Genomic DNA, 7,604 nt, shown 5'->3' with positions numbered 1-7,604 from the left:
TGTCCTTATACCATAGGGGGCCCCACACCGACCCCCCGTACTATAACTGTCCTTATACCATAGGGGCCCCACACCAACCCCCCGTACTATAACTGTCCTTATACCATAGGGGCCCACACCGACCCCCCGTACTATAACTGTCCTTATACCATAGGGGGCCCCACACCAACCCCCCGTACTATAACTGTCCTTATACCATAGGGGCCCCACACCAACCCCCCGTACTATAACCATGTCCTTATACCATAGGGGCCCCACACCGACCCCCCGTACTATAACCATGTCCTTATACCATAGGGGGCCCCACACCAACCCCCCGTACTATAACTGTCCTTATACCATAGGGGCCCACACCAACCCCCCGTACTATAACTGTCCTTATACCATAGGGGCCCCACACCGACCCCCCGTACTATAACTGTCCTTATACCATAGGGGGCCCCACACCGACCCCCCGTACTATAACCATGTCCTTATACCATAGGGGGCCCCGCACCGACCCCCCGTACTATAACCATGTCCTTATACCATAGGGGGCCCACACCGACCCCCCGTACTATAACTGTCCTTATACCATAGGGGGCCCCACACCAACCCCCCGTACTATAACCATGTCCTTATACCATAGGGGGCCCCACACCGACCCCCCGTACTATAACTGTCCTTATACCATAGGGGCCCCACACCGACCCCCCGTACTATAACCATGTCCTTATACCATAGGGGGCCCCACACCAACCCCCCGTACTATAACCATGTCCTTATACCATAGGGGCCCACACCGACCCCCCGTACTATAACTGTCCTTATACCATAGGGGCCCCACACCGACCCCCCGTACTATAACCATGTCCTTATACCATAGGGGGCCCCACACCAACCCCCCGTACTATAACTGTCCTTATACCATAGGGGGCCCACACCAACCCCCCGTACTATAACTGTCCTTATACCATAGGGGGCCCACACCAACCCCCCGTACTATAACTGTCCTTATACCATAGGGGCCCCACACCAACCCCCCGTACTATAACCATGTCCTTATACCATAGGGGGCCCACACCAACCCCCCGTACTATAACTGTCCTTATACCATAGGGGGCCCACACCAACCCCCCGTACTATAACTGTCCTTATACCATAGGGGCCCCACACCGACCCCCCGTACTATAACCATGTCCTTATACCATAGGGGCCCCACACCAACCCCCCGTACTATAACTGTCCTTATACCATAGGGGGCCCACACCAACCCCCCGTACTATAACTGTCCTTATACCATAGGGGCCCCACACCGACCCCCCGTACTATAACCATGTCCTTATACCATAGGGGGCCCACACCAACCCCCCGTACTATAACCATGTCCTTATACCATAGGGGCCCCACACCGACCCCCCGTACTATAACTGTCCTTATACCATAGGGGGCCCACACCGACCCCCCGTACTATAACCATGTCCTTATACCATAGGGGCCCCACACCGACCCCCCGTACTATAACCATGTCCTTATACCATAGGGGGCCCCACACCAACCCCCCGTACTATAACCATGTCCTTATACCATAGGGGGCCCCACACCGACCCCCCGTACTATAACTGTCCTTATACCATAGGGGGCCCACACCGACCCCCCGTACTATAACCATGTCCTTATACCATAGGGGCCCCACACCGACCCCCCGTACTATAACTGTCCTTATACCATAGGGGGCCCACACCGACCCCCCGTACTATAACTGTCCTTATACCATAGGGGGCCCACACCGACCCCCCGTACTATAACTGTCCTTATACCATAGGGGGCCCACACCGACCCCCCGTACTATAACTGTCCTTATACCATAGGGGGCCCACACCGACCCCCCGTACTATAACTGTCCTTATACCATAGGGGGCCCCGCACCAACCCCCCGTACTATAACTGTCCTTATACCATAGGGGGCCCACACCAACCCCCCGTACTATAACTGTCCTTATACCATAGGGGCCCCACACCAACCCCCCGTACTATAACTGTCCTTATACCATAGGGGGCCCCGCACCGACCCCCCGTACTATAACTGTCCTTATACCATAGGGGGCCCACACCGACCCCCCGTACTATAACTGTCCTTATACCATAGGGGGCCCCGCACCGACCCCCCGTACTATAACCATGTCCTTATACCATAGGGGGCCCCACACCAACCTCCGTACTATAACCATGTCCTTATACCATAGGGGCCCCACACCAACCTCCGTACTATAACTGTCCTTATACCATAGGGGGCCCACACCGACCCCCCGTACTATAACTGTCCTTATACCATAGGGGGCCCCGCACCGACCCCCCGTACTATAACCATGTCCTTATACCATAGGGGGCCCCACACCGACCCCCCGTACTATAACTGTCCTTATACCATAGGGGGCCCCACACCAACCCCCCGTACTATAACTGTCCTTATACCATAGGGGGCCCACACCAACCCCCCCGTACTATAACTGTCCTTATACCATAGGGGGCCCACACCGACCCCTCGTACTATAACCATGTCCTTATACCATAGGGGGCCCCACACCGACCCCCCGTACTATAACTGTCCTTATACCATAGGGGGCCCCACACCGACCCCCCGTACTATAACTGTCCTTATACCATAGGGGGCCCACACCAACCCCCCGTACTATAACTGTCCTTATACTATAGGGGGCCCCACACCGACCCCCCGTACTATAACTGTCCTTATACCATAGGGGGCCCACACCGACCCCCCGTACTATAACCATGTCCTTATACCATAGGGGGCCCCACACCGACCCCCCGTACTATAACTGTCCTTATACCATAGGGGCCCCACACCAACCCCCCGTACTATAACTGTCCTTATACCATAGGGGCCCCACACCAACCCCCCGTACTATAACTGTCCTTATACCATAGGGGCCCCACACCAACCCCCCGTACTATAACTGTCCTTATACCATAGGGGCCCACACCGACCCCCCGTACTATAACTGTCCTTATACCATAGGGGCCCCACACCGACCCCCCGTACTATAACTGTCCTTATACCATAGGGGGCCCCACACCGACCCCCCGTACTATAACTGTCCTTATACCATAGGGGGCCCCACACCAACCCCCCGTACTATAACCATGTCCTTATACCATAGGGGGCCCACACCAACCCCCCGTACTATAACTGTCCTTATACCATAGGGGGCCCACACCGACCCCCCGTACTATAACCTTGTCCTTATACCATAGGGGGCCCCACACCAACCCCCCGTACTATAACTGTCCTTATACCATAGGGGGCCCCACACCAACCCCCCGTACTATAACCATGTCCTTATACCATAGGGGCCCACACCGACCCCCCGTACTATAACCATGTCCTTATACCATAGGGGGCCCCACACCGACCCCCCCGTACTATAACTGTCCTTATACCATAGGGGGCCCACACCGACCCCCCGTACTATAACTGTCCTTATACCATAGGGGGCCCCACACCAACCCCCCGTACTATAACCATGTCCTTATACCATAGGGGGCCCCACACCAACCCCCCGTACTATAACCTTGTCCTTATACCATAGGGGGCCCACACCGACCCCCCGTACTATAACCTTGTCCTTATACCATAGGGGCCCCACACCGACCCCCCGTACTATAACCATGTCCTTATACCATAGGGGGCCCCACACCAACCCCCCGTACTATAACTGTCCTTATACCATAGGGGGCCCCACACCAACCCCCCGTACTATAACCATGTCCTTATACCATAGGGGGCCCACACCAACCCCCCGTACTATAACTGTCCTTATACCATAGGGGGCCCCGCACCGACCCCCCGTACTATAACTGTCCTTATACCATAGGGGGCCCCACACCGACCCCCGTACTATAACCATGTCCTTATACCATAGGGGGCCCACACCAACCCCCCGTACTATAACTGTCCTTATACCATAGGGGGCCCCACACCGACCCCCGTACTATAACCATGTCCTTATACCATAGGGGGCCCACACCAACCCCCCGTACTATAACTGTCCTTATACCATAGGGGGCCCCACACCAACCCCCCGTACTATAACCATGTCCTTATACCATAGGGGGCCCCACACCGACCCCCCGTACTATAACTGTCCTTATACCATAGGGGGCCCCACACCGACCCCCCGTACTATAACCATGTCCTTATACCATAGGGGGCCCACACCAACCCCCCGTACTATAACTGTCCTTATACCATAGGGGCCCCACACCAACCCCCCGTACTATAACCATGTCCTTATACCATAGGGGGCCCCACACCGACCCCCCGTACTATAACTGTCCTTATACCATAGGGGCCCCACACCAACCCCCCGTACTATAACTGTCCTTATACCATAGGGGCCCCACACCAACCCCCCGTACTATAACTGTCCTTATACCATAGGGGCCCCACACCAACCCCCCGTACTATAACTGTCCTTATACCATAGGGGGCCCCACACCGACCCCCCGTACTATAACTGTCCTTATACCATAGGGGCCCCACACCGACCCCCCGTACTATAACTGTCCTTATACCATAGGGGCCCCACACCGACCCCCCGTACTATAACTGTCCTTATACCATAGGGGCCCCACACCAACCCCCCGTACTATAACTGTCCTTATACCATAGGGGCCCCACACCAACCCCCCGTACTATAACCTTGTCCTTATACCATAGGGGGCCCCACACCGACCCCCCGTACTATAACCATGTCCTTATACCATAGGGGGCCCACACCGACCCCCCGTACTATAACCTTGTCCTTATACCATAGGGGGCCCCACACCAACCCCCCGTACTATAACCATGTCCTTATACCATAGGGGCCCCACACCGACCCCCCGTACTATAACCATGTCCTTATACCATAGGGGGCCCACACCGACCCCCCGTACTATAACTGTCCTTATACCATAGGGGGCCCCACACCAACCCCCCGTACTATAACCATGTCCTTATACCATAGGGGGCCCCACACCGACCCCCCGTACTATAACTGTCCTTATACCATAGGGGGCCCCACACCGACCCCCCGTACTATAACTGTCCTTATACCATAGGGGGCCCCACACCGACCCCCCGTACTATAACCATGTCCTTATACCATAGGGGCCCCACACCGACCCCCCGTACTATAACTGTCCTTATACCATAGGGGGCCCCACACCGACCCCCCGTACTATAACCATGTCCTTATACCATAGGGGGCCCCACACCGACCCCCCGTACTATAACCATGTCCTTATACCATAGGGGGCCCACACCAACCCCCCGTACTATAACTGTCCTTATACCATAGGGGGCCCCACACCGACCCCCCGTACTATAACTGTCCTTATACCATAGGGGCCCCACACCAACCCCCCGTACTATAACTGTCCTTATACCATAGGGGCCCCACACCAACCCCCCGTACTATAACTGTCCTTATACCATAGGGGCCCCACACCAACCCCCCGTACTATAACTGTCCTTATACTATAGGGGCCCCACACCAACCCCCCGTACTATAACCATGTCCTTATACCATAGGGGGCCCCACACCGACCCCCCGTACTATAACTGTCCTTATACCATAGGGGCCCCACACCAACCCCCCGTACTATAACTGTCCTTATACCATAGGGGGCCCACACCAACCCCCCGTACTATAACCATGTCCTTATACCATAGGGGGCCCACACCGACCCCCCGTACTATAACCATGTCCTTATACCATAGGGGGCCCCACACCAACCCCCCGTACTATAACTGTCCTTATACCATAGGGGCCCCACACCAACCCCCCGTACTATAACTGTCCTTATACCATAGGGGGCCCCACACCGACCCCCCGTACTATAACTGTCCTTATACCATAGGGGGCCCCACACCAACCCCCCGTACTATAACTGTCCTTATACCATAGGGGGCCCACACCGACCCCCCGTACTATAACTGTCCTTATACCATAGGGGGCCCACACCAACCCCCCGTACTATAACTGTCCTTATACCATAGGGGCCCCACACCAACCCCCCGTACTATAACTGTCCTTATACCATAGGGGCCCCACACCAACCCCCCGTACTATAACTGTCCTTATACCATAGGGGGCCCACACCGACCCCCCGTACTATAACTGTCCTTATACCATAGGGGGCCCCACACCGACCCCCCGTACTATAACCATGTCCTTATACCATAGGGGCCCCACACCGACCCCCCGTACTATAACTGTCCTTATACCATAGGGGGCCCACACCAACCCCCCGTACTATAACTGTCCTTATACCATAGGGGCCCCACACCAACCCCCCGTACTATAACTGTCCTTATACCATAGGGGGCCCCACACCAACCCCCCGTACTATAACCATGTCCTTATACCATAGGGGGCCCCACACCAACCCCCCGCACTATAACCATGTCCTTATACCATAGGGGGCCCACACCGACCCCCCGTACTATAACTGTCCTTATACCATAGGGGGCCCCACACCGACCCCCCGTACTATAACTGTCCTTATACCATAGGGGGCCCACACCAACCCCCCGTACTATAACCATGTCCTTATACCATAGGGGCCCCACACCGACCCCCCGTACTATAACTGTCCTTATACCATAGGGGGCCCCACACCAACCCCCCGTACTATAACCATGTCCTTATACCATAGGGGGCCCCACACCAACCCCCCGTACTATAACTGTCCTTATACCATAGGGGGCCCACACCGACCCCCCGTACTATAACCATGTCCTTATACCATAGGGGCCCCACACCAACCCCCCGTACTATAACTGTCCTTATACCATAGGGGCCCCACACCAACCCCCCGTACTATAACTGTCCTTATACCATAGGGGCCCCACACCAACCCCCCGTACTATAACCATGTCCTTATACCATAGGGGCCCCACACCGACCCCCCGTACTATAACTGTCCTTATACCATAGGGGGCCCCACACCAACCCCCCGTACTATAACCATGTCCTTATACCATAGGGGGCCCCACACCGACCCCCCGTACTATAACTGTCCTTATACCATAGGGGGCCCCACACCGACCCCCCGTACTATAACCATGTCCTTATACCATAGGGGGCCCCACACCAACCCCCCGTACTATAACTGTCCTTATACCATAGGGGGCCCCACACCGACCCCCCGTACTATAACTGTCCTTATACCATAGGGGGCCCCACACCGACCCCCCGTACTATAACCATGTCCTTATACCATAGGGGCCCCACACCGACCCCCCGTACTATAACTGTCCTTATACCATAGGGGGCCCACACCAACCCCCCGTACTATAACTGTCCTTATACCATAGGGGGCCCCACACCAACCCCCCGTACTATAACCATGTCCTTATACCATAGGGGGCCCCACACCGACCCCCCGTACTATAACTGTCCTTATACCATAGGGGGCCCCACACCGACCCCCCGTACTATAACTGTCCTTATACCATAGGGGGCCCCACACCGACCCCCCGTACTATAACCATGTCCTTATACCATAGGGGCCCCACACCGACCCCCCGTACTATAACTGTCCTTATACCATAGGGG

The sequence above is a fragment of the Aquarana catesbeiana genome, linkage group LG13 (genome assembly GCF_042186555.1).
Source record: "Aquarana catesbeiana isolate 2022-GZ linkage group LG13, ASM4218655v1, whole genome shotgun sequence".
NCBI lineage: Eukaryota > Metazoa > Chordata > Amphibia > Anura > Ranidae > Aquarana > Aquarana catesbeiana.
The sequence above is the reverse complement of the archived record's forward strand: the minus strand, read 5'-3'. Positions refer to the sequence as shown.